This window comes from Sciurus carolinensis, chromosome 10 (genome assembly GCF_902686445.1).
Source record: "Sciurus carolinensis chromosome 10, mSciCar1.2, whole genome shotgun sequence".
Lineage (NCBI taxonomy): Eukaryota > Metazoa > Chordata > Mammalia > Rodentia > Sciuridae > Sciurus > Sciurus carolinensis.
The window spans coordinates 116391408-116416628 of NC_062222.1; the positions used below are offsets into that span (position 1 = coordinate 116391408).

General features: G+C 33.4%; 1 protein-coding gene across 8 annotated transcripts in view; it reads right to left on the reverse strand.

The window, feature by feature from the left end:
* Positions 1–25221, reverse strand: part of Pcdh7 (protocadherin 7) — a 389130-nt gene that overhangs the window by 184654 nt on the left and 179255 nt on the right. The window lies entirely within an intron of this gene.

Genomic DNA, 25221 nt, shown 5'->3' on the forward strand with positions numbered 1-25221 from the left:
AAAACCAGGCCTAATCATGTAGGCAGGAAGGAGAGATAAGGGGGGAGAGAACTGGAGAACAAAAGAGACCTTAACCTATAAAAGATGTAGGGTGCGCTCACTTCTTGGGACTTTAGAACATCAGCCATGGCCCCCTTTTTCCTCCCGGGAGAAGTCTGTATTATTACCTTTAAATAAAACCTGCTTAATATGCTTGCCTTGGCGTGCTTCTCTAGTGTTCTAACTTCAACATTAGAAGGAGCAGAACTCGTCACCGGTAAACGGTGGTATCAGTAGTAATACTAAGATATTAATATCCATGGCTGTGTAACTTAGTGAAACATGCCCAGAAAACACATGTTGAACCAAATGGCAAAGCAGAATACAGCACACAAATTCCGATCTTAAAGGACTGCATTTTTTTGGCTGAGAACAAAAATAAGGGCTAAATGGCAAGATGGTTTTGAGTTAAAGGGAAGCAAACTTCATTAACAAAACACTAAGCTGCTACTTAAAAACTGGAGAGAAGTTGGATAAGAGGATGGATAAAAGAGCCTGCAGCCACCAGTGGCTTGTGAGGCTGAGACAGGAGGATCTCAAGTTCAAAGCCAGCCTCAGCAATGGGTGTGGCACTAAGCAACTCAGTGAGTCTCTGTCTCTAAATAAAATAACAAAAATAGGGCTGGTGAAATGACTCAGTTGTACAGTGCCCCTGAGTTCAATCCCCGGTACCAAAATCAAAAAACAAAAAAGATCCTGCAGCCAGACAGACAAGGAGGTAGACCCAGATGGTAGGAAAGAGGAGGCGGTTGAGTGGAGGGTGAGTCAGTCAAGTTTTCCAACCAACGTGGATTGTGATGGTTTATTATACTGATGGGCCCCTTGCTTTCTGCTTACTGCTCTCAAACCTTTGTCAAAAACTGGTGGGTCTGGTATAAAGATATGTGAGAAAAGGCATACACATTCCTGAAAACAATAGTTTTCTTCATCTTATTAGCGAGGCCCATCTTAAAAGAAAAATTTCTGTAACAATTGGAAAAGAGAAACTTCAGCTCAGGTCAGATTCCATAGCCTTTCCACAGTTTGTCACATTCATACACAGAACATTCCAGAGTCTCCTGGGGGCCCATGCTTTAGGCAATGGGATTTTTCAGACTTTTTTTCGTCTTCCTTCTTGCTAATAGCAGTTGGATAATTATCAACAAGGACCCTTCAATAAACATAGTGCTACAGTCCATCATGTTATGGGAGGGCTGGAGTACAGAGAGACCAGCTCCATCACTGCACGACCTCTGCCACTAACTCTGTTGCTTGGGGAGTAGGATCTGCCTTAGTGGCAGCATAAATGGTGGCAGGTAGAGGGAAATCTGAAACTCTTGGCAAAGGATGGAATGCTCCCTATTCCTGTAGGACCCAGGAAACAGCTCTACCACAGAAAGGATGTTGCCTGATTTGCGTTTTGAGAGCAATAATCACTATTTGAAATTATAAAATATATGATTACCTACACTTGGGGTGAGATTATCAGTCTGAATCTAACTAGTCACACTACATGGAATAAAGTACCTTAAACAAGATATAGTAAAAACACCATCTGAAGTATTTTTTTCAAGTCAACAAAAATAAGTGAGTTAAGATGAAAGACTAGTTGATTATTAATCCTATATTCAGTTCTATTTTAGTGTGAATGGTATTTCTAGGATCCTGTATTTTTATATTTTATTCCTTAGATGTAAAGGGATAAGTTGCATAGCTTCATGGCAAAGAAAAATATCATCTAAGTGTTTAATTGTATTAGCTATCAGCTTTAGTTAAAAAAAAAATTGTAAAATGAATGATTTAGAGATGAGTATAAAAAAGGTTTAGAAGTAAACACAGCCACAGTTACTAAATAACATTATAATTGGGTTTGACATATAGCTATATTTACACCCATATGAAAATTTTAAGTATGATGTATTAATGTATCTAGAATTTTAAAATTTTTAATCAAGTAAAAACATGCAAAGTTCTTTCTTTAATTGGAGTTGTTCATTAATTTTACCTAATATTACACACTCCTTCCTAAAAATTAGTTTTCATGGTACTTGAACCCTTGCTATATACAAATCTGAAGTTATGATAAAGTTTCCTTAGAAGGCATTTTTATTAAAATTTTAATATTTAGTTCCATTAAAATATATTATAAACCTAGGAAATTTATGATATTTCATTTATTTCTAAATTTATAATGTTTTACAAATATGGTTCCTAAAAATCTTGAAGTGTATAGCCAAAACAGCACACCCTACTCTGTCCTTTATAAAAACTAACAACCTACCTGAGTACCTGGTCATTTCATTGACTAATGCATTGAATTATATTTGTTTATGATTTTAATTTTGATTAATACGTAATTTATTCAACCAATATAACTAACATTCTAAATTTACTTTTTCCCCAAATACATTTTGATAGGAGTTTTGCTCATCCTTTTCTTGATGTGTAATTGTTAGAGCAATTATGGAAGGGCTAAGTCCTCACCAGAGCACTTAGTCTCTGACACTGAAAATTCCATCAATTTGGTTATTCATTTTTTCATCCAATGTTAAATGAGTGTTCAATCTGAGTTAGACGTGTGTTAGCCAGTGGTACTCAAACATTTAAGCTTCATGACTTCTGTTTACTTTAAAAACAAGGTAGTATGCCAAAGAGCTTTGGTTTATGTGTATCTATTGATATTTACTGTGGGAAGCCATCCTTATCTAGCAGAATCAGAGGAGGCTGAGTCATGGGACATAGAGGCCTGACTTCCAGGAACTAGTAGCCACGGAAGTATGTGGTGCTGTGTGGGAGTGGTTCCTTGTCTAGTTTCCCTGAGAAAATGGCTCCCCTAACTCCACCCCATCCTGTTCACCACAGAAGAAGCTCTTCCAGATCTTTCCCCCTTTACCTGTGTGTCTATAAATAAAAGAGAGTTGGGTTACTCCATGTTGTTAGAGGCCAGAGATGGTATGGCCAGACCTGTCACGCCCCCTCTCATTTAAAGAGTATTGACTCCTGTGTGTTTATTGCGTAGATAAGTTTATAGGGAATTGATTGATTTACAGCCAAACCATCCACTGGCAGTTAACCCTTTTCTTATTCACACAGGACATCGCTGAGAGATGCCCACAATTTACCATATTCAAAATTAAAGCTAAAAGTTTTAAAATAATTTACTACAAATACATTTGAAAATAGTCATTTTTACATGCTGACATGAATATATTATGAAAAATTTGCTTACATTGTAAAAAATGAACTGAGTGACATTGTTTCATAGTATTGTACAACTTTTAATGACTAAATTACTAGAAGAAAGCTGAATTCTAATATTTGCTCTGTATTCAATAAGTTGCAATGTTCCACAGCATGCTGTCTCAGGAAAATTCCACTGTGTAAGAGAATGAGAATTTAAAGACTGGATGATAGCCTCATATTATCATGAAAATGGTTTTGAGTCCTGGAGGTTTGAGACCACGCTTTGACAACTGTTAGTCTAAGGCCCTGCAATACTGAATTGAATTATAAAAAGAAAAAAAAGAAAAAGAAAAAAAATCCAGTCTCTTGGAAGCCACCTTCTAACAGGAAGAATGATACAGATTTTTTTTACAATATAATGTGAGATATGCTGACACAGATGTGCAATATGCAAAGAGTTAAGAAGGTGATGCCTTCAGTAAAAGTTAAAGGAAGAGTTAGCTCATGGAAAAAGAGATGCAGGTGAGAGATATTAAGAACCATTCCGGTGAGAGAATGTCATGACTGGATATAGCTTGATGTTTGGGTTTATTTGACAAATTGTGTTCAAAATCCATCTCAGTCACTCACTAGCTACATAATGTGGAACAAGTTGAAGCCAGAATTAAGGACAGTGTAGAAATAGGAAATCGGGTCAATTCGAGGAAATGAAGCCATGAAGCCATCTGCCTCTGGAAGTTGGAGACTGCCCCTGGAAGAATGGAATATCAAGGAGCTCCAGAGCCCATTGATTACCAAATCTGCCTGCCTTTATCAAGGAGTGCAAGCATGGAGCTGCTAATTAATGCCCCCTGGGCCCTTGCCTGCCTGAATCACCTTGGCCCTCCCCCTGCCCATGGTTTCTCATTTAACGAAGAAAAACCAGGCCTAGTCACGTAGGCAGGAAGGAGAGATAAGGGGGAGAGAACTGGAGAACAAAAGAGACCCCAACCTATAAAAGATATAGGGTGCGCTCACTTCTTGGGACTTTAGAATATCAGCCATGGCCCCCTTCTTCCTGCTGGGAGAAGTCTGTATTATACCTTTAAATAAAGCCTGCTTAATATGCTTGCCTTGGCGTGTTTCTCTAGTGTTCAATCTTCAACATTAGAAGGAGCAGAACTCGTCACCGGTAAACTGCAGTATCAAAGTCACTTTAAGATCTGCAGAACCTTAGTTTGTTCCTTTGTGAAACAGTGAGATGAAATATGTATTCTTACATTTAATTAAAACACCCAGTAGTAGTGCTGCATATTTAAAGAGTGCTAGTGCTGCATATTTAAAGAGAGTGACTTGTCAACTTGATGAGAGCTTAGAGTACAGTGAGGTGGTGGGGACAAGATGAAATTATAAAACAAAAGTGAAAGGGCAGAAATGAAGTACCGTTGGCTTGGAGCTTTGATATGGATGCAAGAGATGAAAAAATCCCAGAAATATGATAATGAAATGAACTACCCTGGAAAGTTAAAGAGAGTCACTTCTCATGTAGACTTTAGCAAATCTTCATTTTCACTGAGTATCATCCTGTCATTTCACAGAGAAAAAAAAAACAAAAGAAACTGTAGTTTATAAAAATATGCCAGGATCTTCATAGAAATAGAATGAAATATATACAAAGTAACGTAGATGATGGAAAACTTACTTAAAATAGAAATGACTCTTCCATGGCTTAGAGAGGTTATCTTGACCTGAATTTTACAGTTGTTTTTTGAATTAGATTTAAATTATATCCTAATAATAAAGAATGACCAAGTGGATGAATATGTGAATAAGTATATATTTACTCTCATGCCAACAGTTTATTGTGAATTTGAACGGCCAACTATAATGTTCTTAAAGTGGCGTTATTCATAAAATTTACTTATCCCAATTTATCTGAAGAGTAATTTTGTTAAGGGCATAATGCACAAAGAATGTTATGATTTTTCTCCACATTGTCTTTGAACTTTAAGGTCCTTGATGGATAGAACACTAAGAAAAATTTTCTCAATTACAAAACAAAGATTTCCCATCGAGTACCTTCATTTGGTTAATTAAGATACTGAAAGGAAAAAAAGTACTTATAGAAGCATGGGTTTTAAAAGGAAAAAAATATACTTATTATAGAAGCATGTTTTTTAAATTTAAAACATCCTCTTTGTCAAGTATCAACAAAGAGTTTAGGATTAGCCTATTACTCTTATAAATACAGTGTATTTTATACCAATCAATCATTTTGACTTATTTCTCCACCAGCACAATTCAACCTAGACTAAATTATCACAAGAGCAAAAAAAAAAAAAAAAAAAAAAAAAAAAAAATGCAATAAAGCAAAGGTAATAATTTAAAATGGAGACTGTAGATAATATGGAAAGCAGAAAATAATCATTTATTAATCAGTTCAACAAATTTTATCGAGCAGCTAATACATGTCAGGTACTGTATAAATAACTGGAGATATATAATGGGGAACATGAAAACCATGTTCTCCATCCTCATGATATCATGAGTCACAGTGTCTAGTGGGTGAGATATTAAATACATTAGTAGGCACACACCTCCACCCAACCCAAGGGACATAGAAATAATTCTAGAAATTATTTTCAAAAAATTTTATTTTAAAATTATATATCATGAAATTTTTAAATGAAGTTTTCTTGCTTTATAACCTCTCATACTCTGCCCCTGTAAATACTGACAGTAGCCTACATACAAAGAGTGTCTTAACTCCACCTAGCACATATTATGTAGAATTTATAATTAACTGTCTTAAGAACTGAAATTAAAGATGAGATGACAACTTTACCTCTATTCTCTGGTCTCACGTATATATGCATGTGCATGAAGGCAAAGTAGTAATCAACTTCTGGCAATAATTATTTTTATTATATTGGCATTTTAAATCTAAGACAAAATGTCCCTATTCAGCCTTACTTCCCCAGAGCTCAATTTGCTTGGAGGTTTTCCTTGGAGGTATCTCTAGGTTTTACAACTAGTCTTGTTACCTCCCTTCTCTTAGGATCAACTACCACATTTTAACCTTGCCAAGTGAAACAACAGTTGTCAATTCTGAGTCAATTTAGCCACATAAATGTAATAATCCACTAGCAATTGGAAAACATTCTTTTGTCAAAAATGCTTTAGTCTTGAGTAAGATTCTAAGAAGCTACGCAAAGCCATTTTGAGTTTACCCAAAGGAAAATGAAAACAAAATGGATGATTTCCTTTGTAAAGTAGAAATAACTCCGCTTTGCACTGTTATTTATAATTTTAAAACCTCAAGGAATGATTATTCATAGATATGTGGAATTGGAGGAAAGTTAAACAGTCTGTTCACCCTCTCCTTCACTTGAAACACTGCTCACTGTTCTTGGTTAATGTATTTTAATTTATTTTTAAAATACAAGTTGTTCTTTGCCTAAAACGCATCTCAGACGCTTAGTAAAACTTTTTTTAAAAATTATTTTCTCCTCAACATATTCATGTACAGTCAAACAGATAAGCAGCATGCTCTAAGTTGGAATCCAGGGAATACAGAAGAACACCTTCCTCAATGTTGTCATTTAAATGACATAAACTCAAATGCCAACTTGGGGCAATGCTACTCCCTCAAGGCATACATCTTATTTCATTATGTATGTATGTATTCATCATGTTTTATTTCAAGCCTATAAAATATGGTATATTCTTGAAAAATCTGACAGATGATAAAACGGCATGAGGGTGGTACATGTGCTTGTTTTCATACTTCTGCATAACTGCCGATTTCTTTTATTTCAATCAGCTGTTGAAATTGGTTGACAATCATCAAATTTAATAAACAGCATATGGGCCTACTCATGTATGTGAAAGACCTGTTCTTTCTTTCTCCCACATAACATGCTCTTTTATATTTCACTTAAGTAATACTTTTCAAGGGTAAGGAGATCTTGAAAATAAGCCATATGCCACATGGATTTCACTGTAAAAACAATAGCTAAGTTTATTTTAAGAATACTGTAAAAAAAGAAACTAAATTTTTGTGTTAGTATTTTCTAGCTGCACATCATGCCCAAAGTATATTTTTTGCATCCTGCTAATGTACCTCTTTTTCTGTTTTCAAAAATGTGGTTTTATTAAATCTTATGTTCTGTGGCTAAACATTTGTAGACTTTTAAATATTAACATCTCAGTTGATGGGGGTACATTATAACAAGAATCTTAAAATCACTCTATTTTAAATCAAAAGTTACTGACCAAGTAGACACTGAATTTCCCAACAGAGATTCAGTCCAAACCAATTCAGTAATCAGGACAAGAAAAATCCACTCTTTAAAATGGAGACTGGTGTTATTAAAAGTCTGATTCCTGGGAGATAAAGAAATAGGTGGAACATATTTCAGTATGTTAAGTGTCCAGAATATGCTAGAACCCTGAGTCCCACTTGTCTGACATACCAACACTCCTCATTCTGGTGTAATTGCTGGTCTCAGAGTCCAGGCTTATACATATCAATCTTGACCTGCTTTCTTCTGTCATGAAGAAAATTAATCGTCCTATTCTTAACTAGCCCTTGCATTTCTTACCATTAAAAGCAATGCATAAGGAAATATATCAAATCAGTATGTACATGGAATATTATCTTCTGTGAAAGTGAAAGTGCTTCTAAAATAAACACTATTCTAAATTATCCTACGGGAAATTCAGATTCGCAGTGCCAGGCTTTGCATGATTAGAAATGCCAAAGGTATAAATCTAGAGTAGTACCTACTTTTAAGATTTCATATTACAACAGCATTCCATTTTTACTAGGCATTACTGGAATATTCTCCAATGTGTATATTAGATTCCTTTACCAAGGCAGTCATGTTCCTACAAGTCATAAATTTAATAAATCATCAGATATATAACTTTCATTCTCACATTTACATTACCAAGTATTTTATGGCGCAATTTTCTTACTCATGGCAGTGAGACTGCTCAGTGTTATAAATAAATAAATAAATACTAGTTCAACATAAAACCCTTAACTCAAAGGAAAATAAATGTTGGAATCTCCCACGAATACAGTTCACTATTAAATAGAATTCAGCTATCAGTAGGGTCTATCTTGGATGGCATCCATGAAGGTTTATTACCAGGAATATCAGAAGAACATTATTACAGCAAACTACTGAAGCCAAGGACAGAGGCATGGCTGGCTTCCAATGCTCAGAGAAAGAACGTGAAAAGCCGAGTGTACCACAATACTGAAAAGGTTATTATAAATAACTGGAAGGTTTACCTCAGATTATCAAAGATTTCAACAGAAACTTGAAATACCAACTCTGTTTGTGTCAGTCTCAGGACATGGGTTCTTTTGTTGAGACCTGTTGTTCTGCATTAACCCTGCCAGGCCTGAGTGCTCCCAAGGAATTTTAGGCTTGTGTTGGGAAGAAAAAAAAAAATTCATGTAAGGAGAAACAGAGTCTTAAGTATAAAGGATATTGAAACAATGAGTAGTTGAGAAGTCCAATGAAATAAGCTTGAAGCAAGTATTTTAAAATGCTATAAAATAGAAGGACGTACTTCCAAGTCTATATTGTAAACGTAAGTGCACATTTTAGTCTTTAAAGGAAAGGAAAAGAAGAAACAAAGGCACTGTAAAGGATTCAAAACGACTGCCTTTACTTAAACCTTATAAGATTTTTTCAGTATTTTACTTAAAGGATAATATTAAATGCCAAGTTGGTATATTAAGAAAAAATAATTCAGCTTTAAGGCACATCCACTACACATTTGCTATTTACAATTTAACAAAGCTTCCTTTGACATGGGAAATATGATTTTTTTACAATATAAAAATATCAACTTTAGTAGGAGACTGTGAAGTTTGCAATGTTTGAAACTGTTGACTTAAAGTTAATAGAACATTTCCAAACTAGAATCTTTCTGAATGCATAACTTATTATTCAAATTATTTCCAAGATGTGCTTTAACATGCTTGGCACAGTCTATGAGGGTTGGAATGTGTGCATATGTATGTGTGTGTGTGTGTGTGTGTGTGTGTGTGTGTGTGTGTGGTGTTTCCCTAGTGAGCAATGCCAGGTTTTCCTAAAGTTCTCTCATACATTTTGAAATGTGTATAAAGAATGTACAGTAACTGGGAAGTCAAATCCTCTACATGTTGGTCCAATAAGGTAAAATATTTGTTCTCAAAATCTTTTAGGAATGCACATCAGGTACAAATAGATAGTTCATAAAGTCCAATCAATAAGGAGACTAGCTAAATGAAGTGCCAAAAATATTAAAATGGATCCTCTAGCTCTTGGGAATCAATGGCAGTAACCTTCCTTTAGAAAGAACGTGTGTCTTAGCAATAAGGTGTAGCAATACTTCTCAAGCTGCTAAAGTGAAAAGAGCTCAGAGGCAGACGCTCTCCATGTAGTTATAACTGTGTTTTCTCTTCTTTTTTCTCCTATTGAGGTAAGGGAACTGCCCTAACCACTTCAGAAATGCCCTGTCTCCTTGTCAGGAAGAAACGGGAAGCCTTACCACTAATGGCAAAAGATATATGTGATAATGCCAAAAGAGCAGCAGGGACAGATGGGGGCTAGACTTACTTAATGACTAGGTCAATTATTAGCAAACTAACAATGCCAGTTTTTCAGTGGAAACAGGTATTTTTACTCAACCTTACTTTGAAATATGCACCATCTTTTCTACATACGTTTTCCCTAGTGCATGTGGTTCCATGTTAAATTTAAAAATACACATTATTCTCATTTTGGAAGGAAAAAAAAATTGACAACATCTTAAACGCTAACCAGAAGTGAGTATTGAATATACTTTTGTAAGGCGTATCTTCTGACTATGAAAAACTGTAATAAGAAAAGTTATTGAGAATGAGGAAACCTGGAATTTTTTTGTTACATAATACATATTCTTATTTAACTTCTTAATGCTGGTGATTTAAATATTCTTTTCTATTTATTTGTATTTGCTACTGTATCTGAGGAAGTTTCTTATGCTTAAGTTTAAACAAGTCCAATAATTGAGATCGACTGGTAGGTATAATTAAAATAAATATTCCCTTGGGAAGTTGGGGGTGGCACATGTGTTGTAGTTAAAAATATTTGTCCTTAAGTCTTGAAATAGATATTTTCTCATTTAATCACAATTTATAAAAATCATATTATTTAAAATAGTTTGTAAGCATTTTTGAAGGTAGCAATAGATACATGAAAATATTCTTCCTATGTATATCCTACAGAGATCTCAGATTGAAAGACAACTCTCTGGGTTTACACATTTAGCTGAAATATTGGGGTTATTTTGAAATTTTTGGAATTACTGAGATAATATTAAAAGTATTAAATAAACTGTCTAAGCATCTTTTTACTGTTTGCTTTACTGAATCATTTGCATACTTAAAAAGTTAATTGCTTTATTTCCCCCCATCTTTGGAATCATGGGATCCATTGCAGTATCAGACTATTAATGCAATAATTTCTTAAGCTTCTTCCTATTCAGTGTCTTCCCTACTTTAGTAGAAGGATGTAATGAAAGTGTGTGTGTGTGTGTGTGTGTGTAAAGAACTCCTGGCAAAACACAAAGGAATTAGATCATCAACTTGAACAAGTGAATAAAGGGCCTGTTATTTATTCTTACATTACTTTGAGTAAGCTACATTTATTTACCTGGCTCATGATACTGAGTCTACCATCCTATTATTCTGAAATAAATAAACAAATGGAAATAAAATCAAACAAGACCTCATCTATTAGTTTCTTTTTTATTTGTGATATGAATACTTAGTTACTTCACTTATGATTCCATGTATCAACATTCACGTCAAAGCCACAATGTGCATTGGTTCTTAGAGAAGGTGAAATAAAGTATTGCTTTATGCAAAAGAACAAAAAAATGCATTGTGTTTTCCAATACATGAATAAAAAAGAGGAATTCCCTGAAAAGTAGGTAAGGCATTAGATTACTGCTTGCATTATACAATGGCAACAAGTAAATAAGTGCTTTCCTCAAAAATTTACACCATGACCGAGTTATCGCACTCCTCCATTTACACCCAAAGGACATAAAATCAACATACTATAGTGACACAGCCACATCAATGTTTACAGCAACTCAGTTCACAATAGCTAAACTATGGAACCAAATTAGATGCCCTTCAACAGATGAATGGATAAAGAAAGTGGGGTAAATATATACAATAGAATATTACTCAACCTTAAAGAAGAATGAAATTCTGGATTTACTGGTAAACGGATGGAGTTAGAGAATATCATGCTAAGTAAAATAAGCCAATGTTTTCTCTGATATGTGGAAACTAATTAACAATAAGAGGGTGGGAGATAGGGAAGAATAGAGTTAGTTTATATTAGGTAGAGGGGAGTGAAGGGAGGAGAAGGAGTTGGAGGGAAGGAATGATAGTAGAGTAAAACAGACATTATTACCTTATGTGCATGTATGACTTCATGACTGATGTGATCCTATAATATTTATAGTCAGAAAAATAAGAAATTACACTCCATTTATATATGATTTATCAAAATATATACATGCATTCTACTGTCATGTATAACTAATTAGAACAAATAAAATTTAAAAAAAAATTAAAACGAGTAAGTACTTCCTCCTTAAAAACATTTACAATAAATTAATGCTTCTGATAAACAAAATAAAAACTGTCCTTGTACTTAAATATCTTTTTAAAATGGAAATAATTACAATGGGTTTTCCTGAGCTTTGAATATAATAATGCAAATATAGCCCTTTGGAGTTAGTAGCAGTCAAACATTAAATGATAATATGATAATAAATAATAACAGCTACTATGTTTCAATTACCTAGTATTATCAGGCATTAGTCAAAGTCTTATGTCTTCTCAATTTAATTATCCATAAAAGGCAGATAATATTTCCTCCCTTAGACTGACAACACAAAGCAAATGTATGTGCAATATTCTCAGGTAAGCATGATGTAGTATAAAGAATTAGTTTATTAATCTAATTTTCCTTATACTTATTTGTCTTTATTTTTAGACATCTACTTAAGAAACTATTTCATGATTCTCGTAAACATTTTTGATAGATTATCTACTTCAAGTTTTTTCTCTCAATTCTCTGTGGTATTCTTCCCTGTGTGTATGTATAAGGATCTAGTAAACCTTTAATTCATTTGTTGGTGACATTGGAGACACTTCTTGATGACTTGGTTCCTTTGAAATCAATTTAGCCTTTATGCTTGAACTGTATTGTAATTGAGTGTTTTGCACTGTTCTTTTAAAATTATTTCAAATACCTATAAAAGTTGATTTCTATATTTATAAATGTATTTGGCTTAATTAACGGTTTAAATGGAGATGAGAATAAGTGGTGTGAATGGGTGCCTAATTGACAGATTCTAACCACACTATTATTGGCCATAATCTTTATAAGGCTTTATTCTTTGTCTTGACTATTTGAGCATTGTCTGTAATGCCTTTCAGGGTGACTCTGCTACTGGGCACTGAATGATCTTTAATAATTTGATGAATATCTCTATGCATTGCTGGTTTCTGTCATTTACTATTCCTTCACAATAAATTGAGGAAAATATGTGCAGGATTCTTAGAGACAAAAGCCATTTGGCTGGCAGAAAGTAAACGTGACACTATTAATATATTTTCTTTCTCTCTGATTTTCACAGAATTATATTTGTGATGAAAACAGGAACTTGTTCACAGGAGAGAGAGACCACGTGCTCTTAGCCTAGAGAATCGGAAACCCTCAGGGAACTCAAAGGAGGACAAGAAACAACTCACCTTTATGGCTAAACATTTGAGGCCAGTGAACATTTCTGCAAATTAGAATATCATCATGCATTTAACAAATGCTGTGAATACTGTCATCTGACTTAATGTGGGGGGAAAATGGAACTGTAGAATCAGAAGAATTTTTAAGAATTTTTAAGTAGTGAATCTATAAACAATAGAACATAGTTCTTAAACATCTTGGCATAATCTTTATTCATGCTAATTTTCCCAAAATATATGTTTTTATAAAACTTCTCAATAACTGTTTGAGTTAGATAAGGCAGAAAAGATTATCATAATTGTATTGCAATTTTGCATTATATTATTGTATAAATGGGGGAGACAGTACATGAATTGACCCACAATCCAATCCCGAAATGGGATGGAGTCTGAACTAGAAGCAAAAACATGTGCTTCTGATTCTTTGTGAACATAATATTATATATTACAACATAGACAAATTAAAGTAGATTTAAGAACTCTTTAAAACTGAAAAATTATGGAATAGACTGTCCTAGAAGTTATCCCAAAGGAAAACAGAAATTTGATAGTCTGAGATGACTCAGGTATAATGACTTTTAGAAGAGAAAATGAATTATTTAATCCCCAAAAGGTCATAGAAAAGGTAAAATAAGAAAGAAAATGAGCACAGGATGGTGAGGTTGGGAGAAGCAAAGGGATAAGTTTATTAGAATGGAGAAAATAAAGAAAAAATACAAAATCTAAGTGTCAATCCATGGAACAGTCCTTTGATTCTCCTTCAAAAATGAAATGACTGTCAGAAAAACTCAGAACTTTTCATTAAAGTAAAGAAGAGTAATACATTTTCCAAAACTTAAAAAAACAAAACAGAAACTAAATAATCAAGTAGAAAGTCCTATACTTTGTGCTCTGAAATAAAATGTTTGTTATTTAAGAAAAACACGCATGGGTAGCTCTAAACCCATGGACAATTGCTAGAACTAACTTAAGAGCTACTTGATCCTGGGGACACAGATAATGCTCAGACAAGGGCTGCAATAGAAAAGCATGTGGGCTTGATTTCACAAAAGAGGATAAAAAGAGTCTAGGACTGAAATAGGCAAGAATTAGATTTTAGATCTTTATTATTCTGGGAGAAAATGATGAACCAATGTTGTTCAGGAAACTCGCAGAGTCTCTCAAAATTGAATTCCCGAAGAACTGGTGAAGGCTGAATACAATTGATCACACTGAACAAAGAGCAATAGCTTAAAGAGAAAAACCCTGATAAAACACTGTTCTGTGTGAACATGCTGTGTCAAGTCATCTGTTCGCAGATGATGTATGATTAACACTGATTCAACCAAAGTGAAGGGAAATAGTCAGGTTGGTGCCCTAAAATTCAATGTCTTTAATAGTTTATAATAGTAAACATTACCTTGTTTAAGTGAGAATTATCTAGGATAATAACTAGTTAAATATTTACTTTAAGTAACCATTTAAATAATTATTTTAAAAATTATGTATCAATCTAGGAGATGTTTATTTTTCACACAGTTTGAACTTCAGATGTCACCGGTGCAAAAACTGTCAGATAGAAAAGAAGATTGATGGATAATTGTGAACGTCTAGATAACGCAAAGACCTTACAGAATGCACCAGCATCAAGAAGGGAAATAGTCTGGTTATGCAAGAATATCTAAAGCTATTTTTGGGAAAAACATTTGTGTAATTGAAGAAAGAATATGCAAAACTTTTAAGACATGATCACAAAATAAAATATAAAACAAACGAAAATAAAAATAATAAATATTGTTAGAAACACAAAATTGTGTCTCATGAGTGCCTCAAAGGATAACATCAGTCCAGGATAGATTTGCATCTAACGGTCTCATCAGGCCTCACTGGTTCTGGGGTAGGAAACACCTCCAAGATTGTCTTTATCAGATGACATTTTAAGAACGACATTGGTTTGCTTGGATCTCTGTAAAGAAAGGGAGAAGATGCTTTGGAGAAGATGCAGGGACGTTTCTCTCTTATGAATGAGGATCCTACTGTTCTTATTTTAGTAAACTGATATTCCTGTTGGCATCAAGATCTTGTAATATTGTTGAGAATTGGTTATGGTACTTGGCTCTATAACTTGGAGGCACAGATAAAATTATATTATGTGAAACTAGAAATAAATTTCCAGATACCTCCCAAACACCTCTTGGCAATCAAAGTGGCTTCTCTTGTTACACACTACATTTATGAAATTCTATTCAACATTCTAGGAGAATGGAGAGTGCATATGCCAGCCCAAATAAATGCACATATCTAGGGATTTTTGATGAAATGAATACATGTATGAATTGCATTTTTTTTTTACTTAGAAATTATTATGCAGTAATTGGTGAGAATATCTTAGTCTGGAGGAAAAGTTTTACCACTATAATAGTAATTATTTGTAATTCCTACTAAGCAACAAAGAATGCAGGGAAAGAAGAAACTTATGAGACATTGATGGTTATTGTGTTTGTCAGCTTTTTTGCCGCTATGACCAAAGACCTGACAAGAACAATTTTAGAAGGGGAAGACTTTATTTGTTGGCTCAGGGTTGCAGAGGTCTCAGTCCATAGAGAGCTGACTCCATTCCTTGGGGCTTGAGATGAGGCTGAACATCATGGTCAAAGAATGTTTTTGAGGGAAAAAGGTTCACTTGATGATCAGGAAGCAGAGAGAGACTCCACTTGCCAGATACAAAATATATAGCCTACAGGCACGCCCAGTGAAACACCTCTTCCATTCACACCCTACCTGCCTTCAGTTACCACTCAGTTAATTAATTAATTTTTTGATTGGGTTAATTTGCTCTCTTAAAACAATCATTTCACCTCTTAGCTTTCTTGCATTGTCTCACACATGAGCTTTTGGGGAACACCTCGCATCCAAACCATAACAGTTATATTTCCTGTGATTAAAAATAATAAAAAAAACACATAAAAAGTGACAATACTCTGGCAAATCATTACTAGTAAGTATATGCACATAATATATTGGAGTAAACCATCATCCTTGGATGGTTTACTAGTTGTGGCAAGCATTGGTGACCTGGGTGCTATGCACATGTAGAATGGACTGAAACTGGTCTTTGTAGGATGCAATTTAAATTTATTTCTCATTCAAATTCCATTTTTATTATTTTCTGTTCTGAAGTACATCTATTTGCGTAGTACTACTAACAATCGACAGTATTGTTACAATGTTAAGTATCTCAAAATCACAAAACACGTTTTTTTTTATGATGACTGGGATTATGTCATCAATTTCACCACAGATTCAATTAATCAGATATTCTTTTAATTTCAAGTAAGTAAAAGGAGCAAGTTATTGCATAGTATAATATAAAATGTAAGAGTCATGTAAGAGGATAATGGTAGTTTAAAAGAATAATTATTATATCACTCAAGGAAAAAGAGCAAAAGCTGTTACACTGAAATTTCAAACCACAATACTTTAAGAGAGTTTTGTTTAAAAATACTAAAAAATGGGAGTGTAAGATGATTCATTAAGCATAGGATGATGTTCCTTGGCATTAATTTACTTGATTGATGACAATGGATGTAGCCATGCCCCTGCCTTTGTTAAAGATGTCACATTGGACTTGGTGATCTGAGAAAGAAATTCTCAAATAGGTCTTTATACTACATTTCTTGGTTTCCAGTTTTCTAGATTGTTTTACTTCCATTGAATCTCTATGAACAATATTGTGTTCCTAATTCGTACATATAGCTAAATTCAGCTTTTTTTTTTCTTTTGAAAATCTATGCAATGGGATTATTACAGATGAATCATGCAATAATGAACAAGACAGATCCTATCTTTAAGCATTTTATAATACAATGAGGCAGAGGAAACATAAAAACATAAAATAACTCCCATCTGAGTCTTCCAATTCTCCTCATTTGTCAATATCTGCATGCATTCCTATGAGGACTTGTTTCTTATCTTCCCTGTGGCACCAAATATTTGACAACCACTGCTTTTCCTATGTTAATCTGCCATAATTTGTTGGTTTATTTGCTTTTTATATTATTTTATTTTTTCTTATATTCCCTCACACCAATAATTAATTACATTCTTACAACAACCCTCAGTATTATTATCCCTGTTTTTCCTAAAAACACACTGAATTTTGGACAAGTCTAATAACTTAAAGATTCCTCCAACATAATTTTATTTTTAATATACTTCTCAGCTACCCTTACTGAAGGCTTCTATATTATTCTCTTATATTTCAGTCCTTGGTAAGCTTATGTTTTGGTATCATAACTAATTTGATGACATATGCTTAAGTAATGGTCTCATCTATTCCCAAAAGTCCATCATTACTGGAGTGCTAATGACTCCTAAAGCTATTTTTGTTCCACTTATCTATACTTTCAGGTTTCCAATCTATATTTCCAATAGTCTGCTGGATATCACTTGCATTTTTAAAAGATGCCATCAATCCAACAAGTTTGCATCAGACGCGTGGAGATGGGCTGTTTTTTCCATTTTCCACTGGATGGCAAGTGGCAGCACAGTTCCTTTCCCTCTTAGGTTGCTGTTTTGGGCTTCCCTCACTATCTTCCATAAATCTACCCACATTTCTGCTAATCAAAAAAAATCTACTTACTCATCTTTCAAGGCTTGGTTACAATTTTTCACAAAGCTCCTCTGGTACTTGTAGTATGTAATCTTCCTGTATAATATCTTCCATGCCTTTATTTTTATCTATCTATCTATCTTCTATTCATCTATTGCCTATCTCTGGATACTGGGAGTTGAACCTAGGGGCACTCTACCTACTGAGCTACATCTCCAGTCTGTTTTATTTTTTATTTTGAGCAGGGTCTTACTAAGTGGCCCAGGCTGACCTTGAATTTACAGTCCTCCTGCTCCATTCTGCTAAGTAGCTGGGATGACAGGGGTGTGCCATCAAGCCCAGAATCCTGACTTATGTTTAACCGTCTAATTCTGTCCATATCATCCTCCCTTTCAATATTTAAACATGTAGAAAACAAACACCATATCTCATTCACCTTTGGATCCTTCATGGAAATTTGTGTAGAGCAATGGCTCAACCAATTCTCTTTCAACTTAACTCAATGAATTCTTATAACACTCTGCATTCCCTGTTCATTGTATGAAATTTCAGCTATAGCTTCTATGACCTTTTGCTATGAATGCTGGGTGGGTGAGATGTGGCCTCACATGGAATAGGAACAATGTGTACAATTCATCCCAAGGCACTGTGGCTTCAAGGAATGCAACCTCAGAGCAGCTTGTTAATCACAGATCATATGTGGGTCCCTTACTGACATCATCATTTAAGATGTGAGCATTTTAAATCAGATAGATCATAGAAAATACATTTCTAAACAGTAATGAACAGGTTGGAAGATTTTGAAACAGTTATATGCTATTCTATTATTTGCTTATTACCAAAACATCTTATGCCACTTGATACAGATTTCATTAGAACATATAGTTTAAAAACATTACTTTCCTTTAAAATTATCACGTTAACAGTTAAAGGTCTGTTTTAGAGGAGGCACTTAGATTTGCATGTGTTTTAAATATTTCCTCATCCTACGAATAAATTCATAATCATATTTTCTGGGCCACAATAAGAAAGCAAACAAGATAATGAGACCCAAAGACAAAAATTCTACTTAATAAATTAAGGAAAATTCACTACAAAAATTTTAATACAATGCAACCTATTGTCTATATTACAGATAAAAAGGGAATGAAACATAAAGACAAATAACCATAAGCCTAACTTGAATCTTGAAATAACAATTATAAAAACAATTTGTAACCACCACAAAAGAATTAAATTGGTTTCCAAAAAATAAACCAAATGTGATCCAACCTACTCTACTCTAATGTAATCTGATCATCTATTTAGTTTGAGTAGTATAACTGGTCTTCTGAAAAGAAATAGAAAAACTTCAAAAAATTATTTACAGATTATTATTAAATTTGAAAGACCTCATTTAAAGCAAACATGTGTCTGGTAATTGCCCACGGTTATATGCAAGGAAAGAACAGAGATATAAAATTAATGTTTTATAGTTTAGATCTGGATTTAGCTTCTGCTGACAATTGCATTAATAGTAAATTCTAGAGATTTTGAACTAATCGCGCTTAGCAGCAAAAAAAAAAAAAAAAAAAGGAAGAAGAAAAGAAAGTCCTATGAAAAGAAAAAGAGACAATACAAAAAGAAAAACTATGACAATGTGATTAGAATAACAAAATTTGAATAATATGAATTTATTTTATTTAAACATGACCTATAAGCCAATTTAATAATTGTTCTTAAAGTAGATTGAAGATGGGTAAAGAGAAAGAACATGAGGCAAATAACATTTCAGGGCCTTCTTCCCACCCCAAATATTATTTAAAATAATATGTAAAATAAATGTAAAATTTCCAATAAATGCATATATTATTGTTCTGTGTAGTTTACTTGTCCTTTTCTGTACTTTATACTACTCTGAACTTCCTTAACAAGCTTCCTACTTTTTATATTACACATAATTTGCTGCCATTAAGGTTGCCTCTCTCCAATATAAGGACTTCTATTTTGAAGGCAAGCATTCTCTTTTATTTATTTAAACTTCTTTGGGAAATCTTGGCTTTATTTTATTTTCAATACAAGTTTGTTGAATTAAAAATAATAATCACAGTTTCGTCACCATATATCACTCTGTGAAACAAGAGACACCAAAGGTATTGCTCTGCTTTGCATTAATAGAGGAAAAAATGTTTCACTTATCAAAAAAAAAAAAAAAAAAAAACCTGCAATAGAAGTGGTATAATGGGAAATGCTTACCCAGAAGAGGAATATTGAGATGAACCACTTTCTCAATAATTGAGACACCAGAGGTGAGGAGTGCTGACTTCAGTCACTGTGTTACAGTTTCTTTACCACAGAGAACATGCTTAAGAATGTTGTCATATTAAACTAACATAATTCTGGGGAAAAAATCAGAGGAATGCTAGAAATAGATATGATTTAGACACAAAAAAAGAAAGCAGGAAAGATTGGAATAATGCCTTAACTAAATAAGGACTGAACAACCAAATTCAAGTGAGGTAAAAATCCACAGAAGCCCAGTGCTTGGAGAATCTGAAGGCAACAAACCCACTAACTGACCTCCAAAGTCACTTTGAGATTTCATAAAAGCTCATTCCCTTCTTAAATGTCATAAAGGTTCAGCAGAGTGATGTAGTTTTAAAGGACCAAATTAGAATAAAAAGGGTAATATGGCCACACATTTTATCAGTATTAATTATTAATGCTGAGATTAGAAAAGAAAGGACTGAGCGTCTGGTAAGCATGTTAATTGGACACTTTCTTAGTTCATTTTTCCTGTCATTGTGAATATTTTGCTGCAGTTCAAAGGGAAATACACACCTGAAGAATAATGCACTCAACTGGAACACTGAATAAGAAATGTAAAAACTTTAAAGGAGAGAAAAAGAAAGATAATGATGGAAACTCCAGACCTTGTATAAAAAACAGCACAAAGAACTGAGTTGATTCTATATCAGAAGATAGAAGGCTTCATTTCATTCATTTAGATCCTTGCTAAGTTTGTAAGTCACTGTTCCTGAGGTCATCCCATGCTACCCCACCAATAAATAAATAAATAAATAGACTGTAAATTATCCAGATTGAGAATATTACTCCAACCAGTAATTTTAAAATGTTGTCCTTGTAAGACTAAACATTTTATGAAGGTCAAGATTAAGTCATTGTATTATATCAAACCCACTTAAAGTTATAATCAAAATTATTTATCATAAATAGTAACAGTCAATCATTTCATCAACTAATATAGTCAAATTATAACTACTGTCATTTATAAATTATTGCATGCTATTATCTCTTCGGTTTCTTTCACACTCCTATGATTTGTAATTGAAGAAACTGGGGCTTAAAATGGTGAGAAAGTTATACTTTTCGTAAGAGGTGAGACCAGGAATCAAACTGATTTAGAATATTGCAAAATTGTTGTTTTATTAATCACTAGATTCTACCCACAATGCCACCAATTCTCCTCCAGGCGAATATCTTTTCAGATTCTTTCAGATTGTACTATTCACTACGAAGTAGGAGGGAATAGAGCCCTCCTGGATGGGTGGCATGCAGACTACTTGAGGACACTTGGGAAGTCCAGAACCATGTCACAGATGACTAGAAAAGTATGTAAAGTAACCTCAGTGAGACATGGCAACCAAAGTGGCAGGAAGAAATACAAAACGATGGAAATGATTTCTTAGGAAGGTGTATTAGTGTCTTCCTATCAAAAATAGTATGTGAGGGCATTTGTTTTTGAGGTATAATACTTTTGCCACTCACAAGTCTGTGAGACTCTTGGGAATGATGCAAGAGGCCACCTTGCTACATTAACCAGTCAAATGAGAGAAGCACAGGCTCACACCAAGGACAACACTGCCTTACAGATAGGTACTTGCTGAGAACTAGGTAGGTGGGAGAAAAAGAGACGAGGAGGGTTCTTTACCCTCCACAAAGATTTGTGTTTATTCTCCATTCTCATTTCTTTGGTCTTATGAAAATGGCGGCTTATTCCCAATTAATCTTTATTTACTTCTAAAAGCTATGTAAAAAAATTCATGGCAGATTAAAAAATGGATTCACAGTGCACTATACCATGTTTTAATCATCAAGAACAGAACACTCTAAATACTTATTTAAAGCATGTGGAACAAAGAGATGAGGCATAGTGAATGAATAGAACAATGGGGTCTAGCATATTTAAATTCGAAAAAGTAAGAAAGTCAAAAGTGTAAATTTCAAAAACATTAGTTTATAAAATGTCAAGTGTACTTTCTCTTAAAGATCTGAGAAAACCAAAAAGCATAAAATTAATGAAGGATTTAGAGTTTCCAACTTGCTAACCTCATTTAATTTTTCAAAATCTGACTTATGGATTACCTGCTGTGTTCCTACTTTATTTCTATGGTATTCTATTTGTAAAGGTTCACTCAGGAAAAAAAACACATTGTGTTTATCTTTCTTCATTCTTAATCTGACCCAAGTTTAGATTGTCAAGTAAGAAAATAAAAGCTTATTCCATTGTGGCATGTCTTAATCATAATTATCTGTGAAGGGCACTATGGCAGTAGGTGAAACTGGACCTCCAGATGGTCCTTGCACAGTGTGATTAAGGGAAGCTCCCATAATGTCTCCTACACTGCCCTGCTGTGGTGCCAACCTTTCCACCCACCTGGCCAAAAATCACCAGTTGGACTCTTTGATTTTTATAATAAATGCATTACCTCTTATTAGAATTCACATATGTTCTGTGGATTGAGAAGGCCTTAGAATTACTACTGCTCCACCTCATTAACATATATTGTAAAATTCACTGTCCATCTGACTAAGAGATACAAAGTCTCTTTCTGTTCTGTATAGGAAATGACACAAGAAAAACTGGATGTTAGGAGAGAATCACAGCTTGTTGGATCAGGGTAGGATTTCAGAGTTAATTTAGTTAATTACCTCAAGGATGATCAGAAACAAATAAGGAGTAAGTGACCTGCACTGTTGATGGCAAAGTTGGGCTTGAAGGTCAAGTCATCGTTCTCTATATCTGAGCCACACATAGAAATGGAAAACTGGCTTTGCAAAGATGATTTGCAGGAATATTTTGAAAGGATAAATAGGTCAGGGGTCATGATATGTAGATAAAATAGACCAAATGCTATTAAATCACAGTCCAAGAGAAAGTCTGAAGATGACTGCATCATCAAGGTCAGGGTGAGTTCTGATGCTTTTAAACCTAATGTTTGCTCTTTACTTGAACATCATTTTGCTGCTCTGGTTTTTAATTATTTTAACTTCTTCATTGTCATATATTTTATCATAACAATTTCCTACCATGAATGCCATGTTTTAAAATATTTTATTCCACTTATTTTAATGTAATAGTAAAGAATGAATTATCCCAATTTCATCAATCAAAAGATCAGCATAAAATCATAAGGTTGATTACTAACATATTAGTGATTTTTGCCCTGAATAAATATGTAATTCACAATAACAAAATATTTTTGAATGATATAATTCTAATTATTACTTTTTAAAAGCCCAAGGATATAAACTCTATAGATTTGGATCTTCGAAATGCTTGGTCTTAGTCTAAGTTATTTGGGTTGCATGAAATTGTGTTTACTCTTCCAGTGCATTCTTTTTCCTCAGCTAGTCAGAGAAGAAAACTCCATTCCTTATTTGGCACCAATGTCTATTGAAATATAAGGTAAAACTTGTTTAAAGGAGAATTAACTCACAAGCCTTCTTCATGAAATTATTTTATTATGCTAAAGTACAGAAGGCAGATAAAAGCTTTGGTAAAACAAAAATACATTTCACTGTCTATTTATTTAAATATCCCTGTTTCAGCTACTTCCTTGACACAGCATCTGTGACAACTTATTTTTATCCTTAGCTATCTTAACTTATTCCTGGTTTGCATCATGATATTGGGATGTTATATGTTATTGCATTGCAAATTATCTTCCAAACTTCACAATGGAAGTTAATCCAAAACAGTTAGTGATAACTTCATTGTTTCACACAGGTTAAAATTCAAGGAAAATATTTGAGGTAATAATTAGGAACTAGGACAGCATCCAGAATGGTATTTTATGGAAAATCCAAATGAAAATCCAATACAAATCCTGATTAAAACCTAACCAAGCAAAACACTACAGATTACCTGAATTCCAATTAAATGTGACAAATGAATACTTGACAGGTTTCAATTCCAATTCTATTTAGGTCAGAATGATCCATTAATATCAAAGATGAAGTTACCAGAATCCAAGCAATATAGCTACACTTTATGGCTAGATGAGTAGTATAAAAATGTGGACCCCATCAAAACTGTTAGTCAAATATCCACTGCTACATTTGGATAACTCAAAGTGTATCACATCTCCTTCTGTCATTACCTATAGATCAGGACCAACATGAATCACAACTAGCAGATGCCAAATCTTTTATATAAACTCTGCATTTCAAGTGTCAGTCACATAGAAAATCAGGAAAAAGCAGTTATATTTTTATGGGCCTTGCTGTTGAAAAGACACAACACATGTTTACATAAAAGCACTAAAAGCGTTCTTTGGAGAATCTTTCTCAGTAAACTTTCTGTTCTATTTACAAGTTCACTTGTTTTCTACGACATGTATATTTTCTAAAAAGGAACTAATATGTGTTTGTCATCTTTAATGATGTTTTGATTATTTTAATGATGTTGAATGCCCTTAAATTCACAAAAAATGAAAAATAACATTAAAATGTGTCTATAATGCCAGTATACAAAATCCTTTCTCCTTATATAGCTGACATGCAAAAAATGCCTCATTATACATTATTTTATTAATAACAAATAAGTAAATTTGTTATTATCAAAGAATGATTTTGGATATAGTAATATCCTCATGTTAATCCTGCTTTTCTTGGTAGGTAAAAAATTATATATGTATACATATATATCTTACATATTCATGGGTAAATATATATATATATTTAAATAAATCTTTAAATACTTATATATATATTTAAAGATACTACTTATATGTGTTATATATGTATTTTTAAACTTAATTTTTATTTTTCTCCAAAATATTAAACAGACTTGCCTTAAAAATTCATCAGCATTTCAATTTATACCAAAATTTTATAATCACTTAAAAACTATTAAAAAATGTTAAGTCTTAAAAACCACATCAAACTCCCATCCACATAAGCACACACCACCATACACACAGATAAGCATGCCTTTAAAGCCATAAGGCAAAATGTCACTTAACGTCTGGATAATCAGTCGAGAGGGACATCAATCATCAAGCCCTGGTATCATATCGTCTCACTGGATAATACAGTGGGTAAATAATTATTTGACATGATTAACTTAGCAATACTTTAACTTAGGGTGATTTGTTTTATATATATATATACATATATATATATATACATATATATACACACATATGTAAATAACTGGATTTTAATATTCATAGGTAAACTTACAGAAGGAAAAGCAATCTTTTTCCTTCATTAATATGCTGTATTTGCATATCATCACTGAAGAAGTGATCATATAACAGAAAATTAGAATGTCCTACTTCACTAGAGGATTGAGACAGAGAAAGACCAATCCATTTTGAGTTTTAAACTAAAAATGAAACTTTTGTGATGCCTC